Raw genomic sequence first — 11,980 nt, 5'->3', positions numbered from 1 at the left:
GTCTAGTGTGTTCTTTGTCCAAAGCTTTTCGGGCATACGCCTCTCTCTGTGAATTGCTTACAGTAAGTTCATGACTAACATTTTTACTGTAGCCAGCTCTGTCACTTGATCCTATAAGAAGGGTTTTTGGAGGGGGGGGGGGGTCACAGCTGTGGGACTGCCTGATCAAAAGCCTGACGGGAACAGTCTATGTGCTGGAAGCTTGACAGTGACTCATCCACATCGCAAACTCAGCACTAATCTCGGTCCAGCTGATAGTGATCTGCTCCAGGATGTGTAACAACATGATATGGAGTTCAATACATTTTCAGGTCAATCATACATGTACTAAACCAGCCTGTACTTGAGTCTTTAAGGGCATGGAGAGTATGGATTTGAAGTAACTGACATTTGAGTGATCACAATTTCCATCCAGCTATTTCCTTCTGCTTGTCCGGGATCTAAGCAGGGACTCCAAAACTTCCCTCACCCCAGACACTTCCTTCAGGTTGTTCAGGCGTTCTCAAGCCAGCCGAGAGACATAGTCCCTTCAGCATGTCCGGGGTCACAATTTATTAAAGATAATCAAATCTAGATCAGAAGTATCAAAAATCAGATATGAATCAATACTGAAACTAGTAGTGAGACTAGATACTCATTTGAGCAAGTATCGATACTAAAAAAGTCATATTCACAGGACAGAAATTGACCTTTTCTGAATAGCTTTAGAATGATCTTGAGCTGTAACAGAACAAGTATAGGACCACATAGACTAGTATGCATCCATGGACCACTGTCCAACCTACCTATATATATATATATATATATATATATATATATATATATATATATATATATATATATATATATGGATCTGTCTAGTCAGGTTTGTTTGTTTATTTCAGGTTTGTTTGTTTATTTCAGCCTCACACAGAAAACACAGAAGCTCATTGGACCCTGGTCATTTAGAACAAAATCAAGCTGCATCACCTCAGATTAACAGTGTTTAGTGCTTCCCTCAAGGATTTTTTTTTCCTTGTATGCAGCTATGTTTGTTTTTGATATGAACAAATCATGCATGTCCCTGATTGGATAATCCACTTATCAATCATGTCCATCTGAACTCAAGGAGATAAAATTGGTGTCTAGACTTTTCGCTTCACTTCAACTGAGGTCAGTACCTTTCTGACTGGATATACCGAGAAAGAAAACATAAACTACTTGTATATTAAAGCCACTATATGTAACTTTTTAGCCAGAAATTAGACCATAGGCCAAAAGCATGTTTGGGTTTTTTGGTTGTGGTTTATCTCCACAAACCTGACTCTTATCTGGTCTGGAGGAGGTCATCCTGTTTTTTTCCCATGGAAATGTTGTTCCTTTGGCTATAATATTCTACAGTATGGCATTAAACATATCTATCTGAATAGAGAATGTTCCGTGTGTATGTGCTTAAACTATCTATTTCCATACAAATGATGTGGCACCTCCAGAAAGTACAGTGTACTTTGAAGTAAAATATTTTGGTTTTTTTTGTTTTATTTGTATGAATTGAGTGCACATACAGTACAGTTTTGATGAAATAATGTTCCCATGGGCACAAAGAAGCCACATGTTTGTTGTGCTTGAATAAATGTGTTTGTATTGACTTGACTTAATGTGGATTACACAACCCAATCATCTGGTGCTGTCCTCTTAGCCAACGTGTCCCTGTGTTACCTTGGCCGGTGTGATGTTGTAATTGCATCAAAACACTATCAAATCAAGGACTTAGTGTAATGCTCCACCACTACAGGCTTGGTTCAGTCCCAAATGGGTTAGAAGAGGTTAAAAGGCTCCTTAAATCCGGCCAAAGCTCTCAAGGTTCTTCAGGTGCTGTTCCATGAAGCCACATGGGAGGGTCAGAGCATAGTTTACTAACTACAGTGCAGTTAGTCCCAGTGAAGGCTCCACAGGTTGCGCTGGAGATTAGGTTTAATGGTTCAGCGTCAGCTTCAGAGGTCAGATGGGGTCATTGTAATAAGTGCTCTTGACATGATTTTTCATAAATATGACTCAGTGTATGAATATGTGGATAGAAGGTGTCATAAAAACATTACTAGATGAGATCTAGCTCTGGGATAATGCCAGAGCTTCAGGGAAGGCTCCTATAGGTGAAATACATTGCACCATTGTTTAAAGTATACAGTATTTTAAATAAGGTTGTTTTAAAAATATATATATACTCTTTAATTATAAATGTGAAAAACAGAACAGTTCATTTTGTGGTGAACTGTTCTGTCAGTTGCAGTGGTCCAAAGTCATTCCTCATTTACCTTATGTATTCTGAGCATCCAACTTTTTCATAGTGATGAGTTTATGAGCTCTTTTCACAACTTGTAAAGATCAGATTGGAGTTTTGTTGTGACAGTAATGCTAACAACAACTAGCATACTAATGTGCACTTCCAGATGAGACAGCATGCCGTGGACATTTTGTCCTTAAGAGCTGTTTATATAATATTGCGGCAAGACACATTGTGCTCAAATAAATAATCCAGTACATGCTCCTTAACCTATGGGCTGTATTTAAATAAAAACAATATGCCAACAGTTTGCTCCACTTTTTACAAAGAATATAGCTTCATTAAGGCTCCATCTTAGAAACGAGAAAGTATTTGTTACAGACGGATGCACATCTGTCTGAAGAGCTGTCTGCGTTCCTCACTTTCAGGTCGGGGGACATGTTGCCATGGCGCTACGAGGATTGCCCTGCTAATACCATGAGGATGTACTGAAAAGCGCTGAATGGTAAAGCTCTAAGGATGCATAGAACTCAAATCTCAGGCCAGACACACAGGGATTAAGAAGTGACCCCCATGTCTGAGGCTCATGGGGTCATACTCTGTTTTTACATGTCCCCTGCAGTCTGAGCAGGGCAGTGTTATTTAAGTCTACAATAGCAGCTCTTGTGCAATAGACACTAAACTTTGCATTGTATTTACTGGATATTAAAGGATCTGTACCTGATTTAGAGTTTGAAGTGGTCTTAAATTAATCCTCACTTACCTTATGCATTCAGAGTATTCTAATGATTTACCGTGATGAGTTTATAAGCACTTTCGCAAATTTTACCAGAGCAGAGCTAGCATGCTAATTGGATGGAAGAGCTGCTTATACGATGTATATATCTGTACTGGGACAAAACAAATGTCCTCAAATGCATGGCAAAAATTAGGTACATTTTGTCTGGCTCCTGTCACAGAGGGAGGGCACATTTGTCCTGAGGACTGTTTCCCACCTCAATCAAACTGCCCTGACATGGAGCCGCCTGACTGAGGACTACATGATGTGCTTAAATTGTCCTTAGGGGTAAATATAGTTATGTGATTGATATGTCAAACTTACTGCCCATGGTGAAGCCCAAGCCCCTGCTTCAGTCGTACAGGGTGTCCATCAGTGTCTCCATCACACCCAAGGGCAGCTTTGTACAATGTCATTTCATCTTTGACTCAGTACTAAAAAGAAAATACGATGATAATTTTGTAAAAAAAAAAAACAAACATTTTTTATACACTAGAAAGCAACCAACAAAATTATGGTGGGTTCTTTTATGTTATCATGAGATCCTATAGTGCTGATGTACTAGTGTTTTCTAGAAAAGTTTTATTTATGTTACATTCAATCAAGTCTCTTTAAAATGGCACAGAGCAGTCGTGTCATGGCCTGAATGATTTCCTGCACAGGTTTACCTTGAGTGAACCACAGTAAAAAAAAACCAGAGTGACTATAAAGCACAGACTACTGGAGAAGTGTGAGTGTGAAGCCGGAGCTGCGTCTGAGCGCGAGCAGACCAGACCGGAGGAGCGCACTACTTGTTTATTTGAGTGCAGGTCTGTGCTGGGGCCCCTGCTGTTCCTCTGTAGGCTCAGAGGCCGCTCCTGTGGAACGTAGCTATTCTGAGGCATACATGTTGGCTCCTGTTGAAATTGAAGACTCTACAGTTTTACATTTTACATTTTTATCACAGTGGCCAATTGCTTTGATAATAGTGTTTCTTTTTTTCTTTTGAAAACTCAAACCCTGTGACACTAAAACTTATGTTAAATGCTTACAACAACCAACACTAAGTTAAACTGATATGTGCACTATCTAAGTTTTCTGGTGGAGGATCTGCCACCTTCTGGTTTCTAAGGAGATGCTATTGCTTTGCTTGTAATGTTCCGCAGTATGGCATTAAGTAAGTATGAGACTGACAAGCATGCTGTAGACTGGTTGTTGGCAACACTTGTTACATCACAGCTGTTTATGTACCTGCTTTCTCAAACCAAACCAGTGTCAAAAAATAAGAGCTAAATTAAAAGTAATTTGTTATAAACATTTCCATGTCTTTCCTCCCAATAATTTGAAGTTAGTTAAATGCACCGTAGTGAATTGTGTTCACCTTAGTTGCCCTCTAAACCAGTTAATTAAAATATTTGCGTACATGCACTCCCTTCTTGCTCTGATTATTCAGTGCATGTGAGCCCAAGTGCTGATAGACACAACACTTCATTACCACGGTTACCACCCACTGGCCTTTGTGCGCCTGCCAATCACCCACCTATCCTTCTCCCCCCCAGATGTACATACTCTGTCATTATGCATATGTTTATTACAGTCAAGCACACGTACGTCTTCAAAGCTCTATATCATATTTAACAACCATATACCAACGGATATCTTAATCTAATTTACATCCTTCAGCCTCCAATCTGATGCACATTTCTAGGATATTCGCCTCATAAAACAAAATGGCACCCCTTTCGCAGCTAATAAAAAACCCAAATCAAGCCACATCCTCGCGTGGGTTACGGGAGGGCATTCTAACTTCAATCGATAGTATGTCACGCTATAAAGGGTGTGAATGTATGTAATTCTGCCAACATGCCCATTATGGAGGTGTCGGAAAGAGACGCTTACCTAGTCATTAGAGCAGAAATTATAGATCGAGCCATTAACCTCCCACACTGGAGCAATATTCATCACGCTGTATGTAGCATATAGCTTCAGATCTCTGTCACCCGGCGGACATGACGGTCTTCCATATCATCATAGGAGCTTCAGACAGTGTAATTTACAGTTGTTGCCACGGTGTTACATGCCGGGCTGAGGAAAAACATTACGAAAACATGTACGTAACATCTGATACGTAGATGTAATTTCATTGCAAGTGTGCTTGGATCATTACGTTATAATTTACACATTTTAAATCACAATATACATCTAAAACAACTGGATAAAAGAAACAAGTTTGCTGACAAGTCTGGCCCAATGGGAGCTGACATTGGAGCAAACTTCATCACAACAAAGAGTCAGCAACTCCAAAGGCTGCTGCAGTGGATTTTTTTTTTTTTTTCATTTATACCAAAGTGACTACAAGACACTGCTGAATCCTACATTTATCATCGATTAAAAATAAAATTGGAGAATGAAGCAAGTACAGACCAGTGGGCATGCGTCGGTGGCAACAGGGATTGATCAGGCAACATAGCGTTTTGAAAATAAGTGACTAAAGATTGTTCAAAGATGCACAAATCACGTTAAATACAGCTGAGAGGTAAATGAGAAGGGGAAACAACTATAACATGGTTAAAAGCTCTCTTAAAAGTTGAAATTTGCTTTAAAAAACAGAAAAGCAACAAGCTGTGTGTGTGGCTGTAGCATTCTCACCTCACAGCAAGTAGCTTCTAATTTTGTTCTGTGTGGGTTTTGCATGTTCTACCTGTGAGTGGGTTTCCTCCGGTTTCCCTCCAAACCCAAAAACATGCACAATAGGTACATCCTCCAGCTAAAGTAGTCCTGGCCAAGCCTACCTCAAGATCAGGGACATCATCAGGGTGTAGGTCCCTGATGAGATGCAGAATTGAAGGATGGGTCAAATGCAGAGGATGAAATTTTCTTTACGGGGACAATAACGTGTACACTTACACATGAGTAAATGTGATCAAATGAATAGACCTGGAGTGGACTTTGTCTGTCATCTGATGCTTTAGATGCTTTTTCTGGTAGAGAGCGACCACCTGTTTGTCTCTTCATTGAGATACATTTGCATTGGCTGTAATGTTCCGCAGTATAGTATTAAATTGATTTATCTTGCATTTATTCAGTACCTGTAACTTGGCCTGGTGGGGTCACCTGTTTATCTCCATGGAGTTGGAAAAAAGCACCAGAAAAGATAGTGCACCTTTAAAGGACAAAGCAGAAAGTTTTGCCTTGAAAACTCACTGCTTTGTTATGTTTAAGTTTGTCAGATTTGTGTCCTCATCAACAAAAAAGGTTAAAGGAGATATATTACACAAAATAGACTTTTATGAGCTTTTAACCCATCAGCCTGAAGGGTTTAGGGAAAATACAAAGTTATACTGCCTACGTCGTTAAGATGACTGGTGCGGTTTGTGTTTTTTGGCTGTAAAAATCCCATTGGCCGAGGATGGAGCGATGATAAAATAAAAACACTGTAGGCTACATGAAAATCCAGTGCTTGCTTTGATGAAGTTCTGGCCCAAACAGAAAATCAATAGACCTATTTCTTCTTCTTCTATAGTCATTATGGCAGTTTACAATGAACAAAGTGTACAATAATGATCTATGTTTGTGATCATTTTTAATTAAACACCAGAAAAAAAGCACAATATTATGTGTTGTTTAAAATGTTTCAAAGCATATAAGCTAGATTGTCCACAATTCCCTGTGTTAACACGGCTCACTGCATGTCCTTGAATAATGCATTGCACACTGTATAGAGAACATACACGTGAAAACTAGGTCACGGTTTTTCTTATAGAACTCTAGCTTCTCGTCATATTTGAACGTGGACTTGGATTCGATTAAAGACTCAGAGCGTGCGTTGGTTGCTCTCAGCTGACTGACCCCCCCCCCCCCCCACTCCTCCCCCTGCAGAGCTCACCTCAGTTGCCTCTGCTTCATCACTCCTCTGCACCTCCTTCTCACTGCACTGGGAGGCAGGGTCACAGCTCCCCCTATGGGCTTCAACAGGGACAGAAAACTGAAAAGTCCTCTTGTATGCGCCTTTGGTGTATTTTGCTGTTTAGGCATCAAATGTGAATCTTAGGGTGTTAAAGAATTATTTGTTTTTTTTTCGTTTTTTTATTATTTTAAACTAGCTAGCTAATTAGTGTTATGTTTGTTTATTAAATAACTGTGTCCCTTTTTACCGCCTACTTGATTTTTGACATCAACTGGGAAAGTGTATTTTTTTTTTACCATAGAAGTGAACTAAGGGAGTGTGATGTCACCCATAGCATTGGCTTCCAGTCAAATGAAGCTCATCGACGTTAGCATTTATGGACCAAACTTGGAGCCAAATTCCGTACTATTTGGAATTCCGACACGAGTATCATAGCAACCAATGAATAAATTCGAAGCAAGGATGTTGACAATAACGCTCGTTCCCACTCACACTGCTGGTCTAGTAAGGAGAGGGCGCTTAGCGATACTGTCAATCAAGCCTGTCGCTAACGCTAGTGGGAGCGACCTCGGAGAAAGAAGCCTGATTTGTCTGTTATTAATGTTCATATCTTGATTTACGAACACAATAGCGAAATAAATAATAATACCAGGATCATAGGTTAATATGAACATTTTACGACCAAAATGAGGGTCACTGTAGCAGTTACGGAGAGAGGGGCAACAGTTTGTCAATATTAAGTGAATTGGAACCGATGTCGATGAAGCCAGAAGCGCTTCATGCTCACTTCTTATTCAGAACGCAGTGGCTAGCAGGTTAGTTATGTCCGTTTATATATACAATCTATTTTTACCAACAATGACAAAAAGGTCTCAAGGACATGTATAGGTTTCCATATAGAATGCATAGTTGTGTGATTCGAGGACCTTCAACCCTGCTTGCGACTTTAATCACATTATTTATTTAACTCTTTGCTACATTTTTTTTCCCTAAATAAAATGTGTGTTAACATGTGTTGCTGTCAAGTCCAGTCAATATTACAGTGCTCTAAAGGTCAGCAATAGATCAGGAAAAGTAATGACAAGGACTAGCGTTCAATCATTAAGAAAACGTGCATATGTCACAAGCAGCTTAACAAATGTCACCATGTTTAATCAATAGCTCACTGTACTGACTTATAAAAGTGCGTGGTGTTGCACACAGTGGTGGCAGGTGCATGGGGCAGGTGAGGACAGCTTGGCAGGGTACAGCCAGGAAGCAACATGGTGTGACTGTGACCTGGGGAACTATTTCAGTCTGGTGGCTCCTGGTTGTTTGCACTGTAACAAAATTATATAGGCTTGTGATAAAATGCTGTTAAATGTGCACTATGTAACTTTTCTGACTTAGCCTGATTGTTTCCATGGAGCTGTTACTACTTTGCCTTGAATGTTTGACATATATATATATATATATATATATATATATATATATATATATATATATATATATGTGTCAAACATTCAAGGCAAAGTAGTAACATCTCCATGGAAACAATCAGGCTAAGTCAGAAAAGTTACTTAGTGCACATTTAACAGCATTTTATCACAAGCCTATATAATTTTGTTACAGTGCAAACAACCAGGAGCCACCAGACTGAAATAGTTCCCCAGGTCACAGTCACACCATGTTGCTTCCTGGCTGTACCCTGCCAAGCTGTCCTCACCTGCCCCATGCACCTGCCACCACTGTGTGCAACACCACGCACTTTTATAAGTCAGTACAGTGAGCTATTGATTAAACATGGTGACATTTGTTAAGCTGCTTGTGACATATGCACGTTTTCTTAATGATTGAACGCTAGTCCTTGTCATTACTTTTCCTGATCTATTGCTGACCTTTAGAGCACTGTAATATTGACTGGACTTGACAGCAACACATGTTAACACACATTTTATTTAGGGAAAAAAATGTAGCAAAGAGTTAAATAAATAATGTGATTAAAGTCGCAAGCAGGGTTGAAGGTCCTCGAACCACACAACTATGCATTCTATATGGAAACCTATACATGTCCTTGAGACCTTTTTGTCATTGTTGGTAAAAACATAGATTGTATATATAAACGGACATAACTAACCTGCTAGCCACTGCGTTCTGAATAAGAAGTGAGCATGAAGCGCTTCTGGCTTCATCGACATCGGTTCCAATTCACTTAATATTGACAAACTGTTGCCCCTCTCTCCGTAACTGCTACAGTGACCCTCATTTTGGTCGTAAAATGTTCATATTAACCTATGATCCTGGTATTATTATTTATTTCGCTATTGTGTTCGTAAATCAAGATATGAACATTAATAACAGACAAATCAGGCTTCTTTCTCCGAGGTCGCTCCCACTAGCGTTAGCGACAGGCTTGATTGACAGCATCGCTAAGCGCCCTCTCCTTACTAGACCAGCAGTGTGAGTGGGAACGGGCGTTATTGTCAACATCCTTGCTTCGAATTTATTCATTGGTTGCTATGATACTCGTGTCGGAATTCCAAATAGTACGGAATTTGGCTCCAAGTTTGGTCCATAAATGCTAACGTTGATGAGCTTCATTTGACTGGAGCCAATGCTATGGGTGACATCACACTCCCTTAGTTCACTTCTATGGTAAAAAAAAAAAAAACACTTTCCCAGTTGATGTCAAAAATCAAGTAGGCGGTAAAAAGGGACACAGTTATTTAATAAACAAACATAACACTAATTAGCTAGCTAGTTTAAAATAATAAAAAAACGAAAAAAAACAAATAATTCTTTAACACCCTAAGATTCACATTTGATGCCTAAACAGCAAAATACACCAAGGCGCATACAAGAGGACTTTTCAGTTTTCTGTCCCTGTTGAAGCCCATAGGGGGAGCTGTGACCCTGCCTCCCAGTGCAGTGAGAAGGAGGTGCAGAGGAGTGATGAAGCAGAGGGCAACTGAGGTGAGCTCTGCAGGGGGAGGAGTGGGGGGGGGGGGGGTCAGTCAGCTGAGAGCAACCAACGCACGCTCTGAGTCTTTAATCGAATCCAAGTCCACGTTCAAATATGACGAGAAGCTAGAGTTCTATAAGAAAACCGTGACCTAGTTTTCACGTGTATGTTCTCTATACAGTGTGCAATGCATTATTCAAGACATGCAGTGAGCCGTGTTAACACAGGGAATTGTGGACATCTAGCTTATATGCTTTGAAACATTTTAAACAACACATAATATTGTGCTTTTTTCTGGTGTTTAATTAAAAATGATCACAAACATAGATCATTATTGTACACTTTGTTCATTGTAAACTGCCATAATGACTATAGAAGAAGAAGAAATAGGTCTATTGATTTTCTGTTTGGGCCAGAACTTCATCAAAGCAAGCACTGGATTTTCATGTAGCCTACAGTGTTTTTATTTTATCATCGCTCCATCCTCGGCCAATGGGATTTTTACAGCCAAAAAACACAAACCGCACCAGTCATCTTAACGACGTAGGCAGTATAACTTTGTATTTTCCCTAAACCCTTCAGGCTGATGGGTTAAAAGCTCATAAAAGTCTATTTTGTGTAATATATCTCCTTTAACCTTTTTTGTTGATGAGGACACAAATCTGACAAACTTAAACATAACAAAGCAGTGAGTTTTCAAGGCAAAACTTTCTGCTTTGTCCTTTAAAGGTGCACTATCTTTTCTGGTGCTTTTTTCCAACTCCATGGAGATAAACAGGTGACCCCACCAGGCCAAGTTACAGGTACTGAATAAATGCAAGATAAATCAATTTAATACTATACTGCGGAACATTACAGCCAATGCAAATGTATCTCAATGAAGACAAACAGGTGGTCGCTCTCTACCAGAAAAGCATCTAAAGCATCAGATGACAGACAAAGTCCACTCCAGGTCTATTCATTTGATCACATTTACTCATGTGTAAGTGTACACGTTATTGTCCCCGTAAAGAAAATTTCATCCTCTGCATTTGACCCATCCTTCAATTCTGCATCTCATCAGGGACCTACACCCTGATGATGTCCCTGATCTTGAGGTAGGCTTGGCCAGGACTACTTTAGCTGGAGGATTGTACCTATTGTGCATGTTTTTGGGGTTTGGAGGGAAACCGGAGGAAACCCACTCACAGGTAGAACATGCAAAACCCACACAGAACAAAATTAGAAGCTACTTGCTGTGAGGTGAGAATGCTACAGCCACACACACAGCTTGTTGCTTTTCTGTTTTTTAAAGCAAATTTCAACTTTTAAGAGAGCTTTTAACCATGTTATAGTTGTTTCCCCTTCTCATTTACCTCTCAGCTGTATTTAACGTGATTTGTGCATCTTTGAACAATCTTTAGTCACTTATTTTCAAAACGCTATGTTGCCTGATCAATCCCTGTTGCCACCGACGCATGCCCACTGGTCTGTACTTGCTTCATTCTCCAATTTTATTTTTAATCGATGATAAATGTAGGATTCAGCAGTGTCTTGTAGTCACTTTGGTATAAATGAAAAAAAAAAAAATCCACTGCAGCAGCCTTTGGAGTTGCTGACTCTTTGTTGTGATGAAGTTTGCTCCAATGTCAGCTCCCATTGGGCCAGACTTGTCAGCAAACTTGTTTCTTTTATCCAGTTGTTTTAGATGTATATTGTGATTTAAAATGTGTAAATTATAACGTAATGATCCAAGCACACTTGCAATGAAATTACATCTACGTATCAGATGTTACGTACATGTTTTCGTAATGTTTTTCCTCAGCCCGGCATGTAACACCGTGGCAACAACTGTAAATTACACTGTCTGAAGCTCCTATGATGATATGGAAGACCGTCATGTCCGCCGGGTGACAGAGATCTGAAGCTATATGCTACATACAGCGTGATGAATATTGCTCCAGTGTGGGAGGTTAATGGCTCGATCTATAATTTCTGCTCTAATGACTAGGTAAGCGTCTCTTTCCGACACCTCCATAATGGGCATGTTGGCAGAATTACATACATTCACACCCTTTATAGCGTGACATACTATCGATTGAAGTTAGAATGCCCTCCCGTAACCCACGCGAG

This window comes from Periophthalmus magnuspinnatus, chromosome 22 (genome assembly GCF_009829125.3).
Source record: "Periophthalmus magnuspinnatus isolate fPerMag1 chromosome 22, fPerMag1.2.pri, whole genome shotgun sequence".
NCBI lineage: Eukaryota > Metazoa > Chordata > Actinopteri > Gobiiformes > Gobiidae > Periophthalmus > Periophthalmus magnuspinnatus.
The sequence above is the reverse complement of the archived record's forward strand: the minus strand, read 5'-3'. Positions refer to the sequence as shown.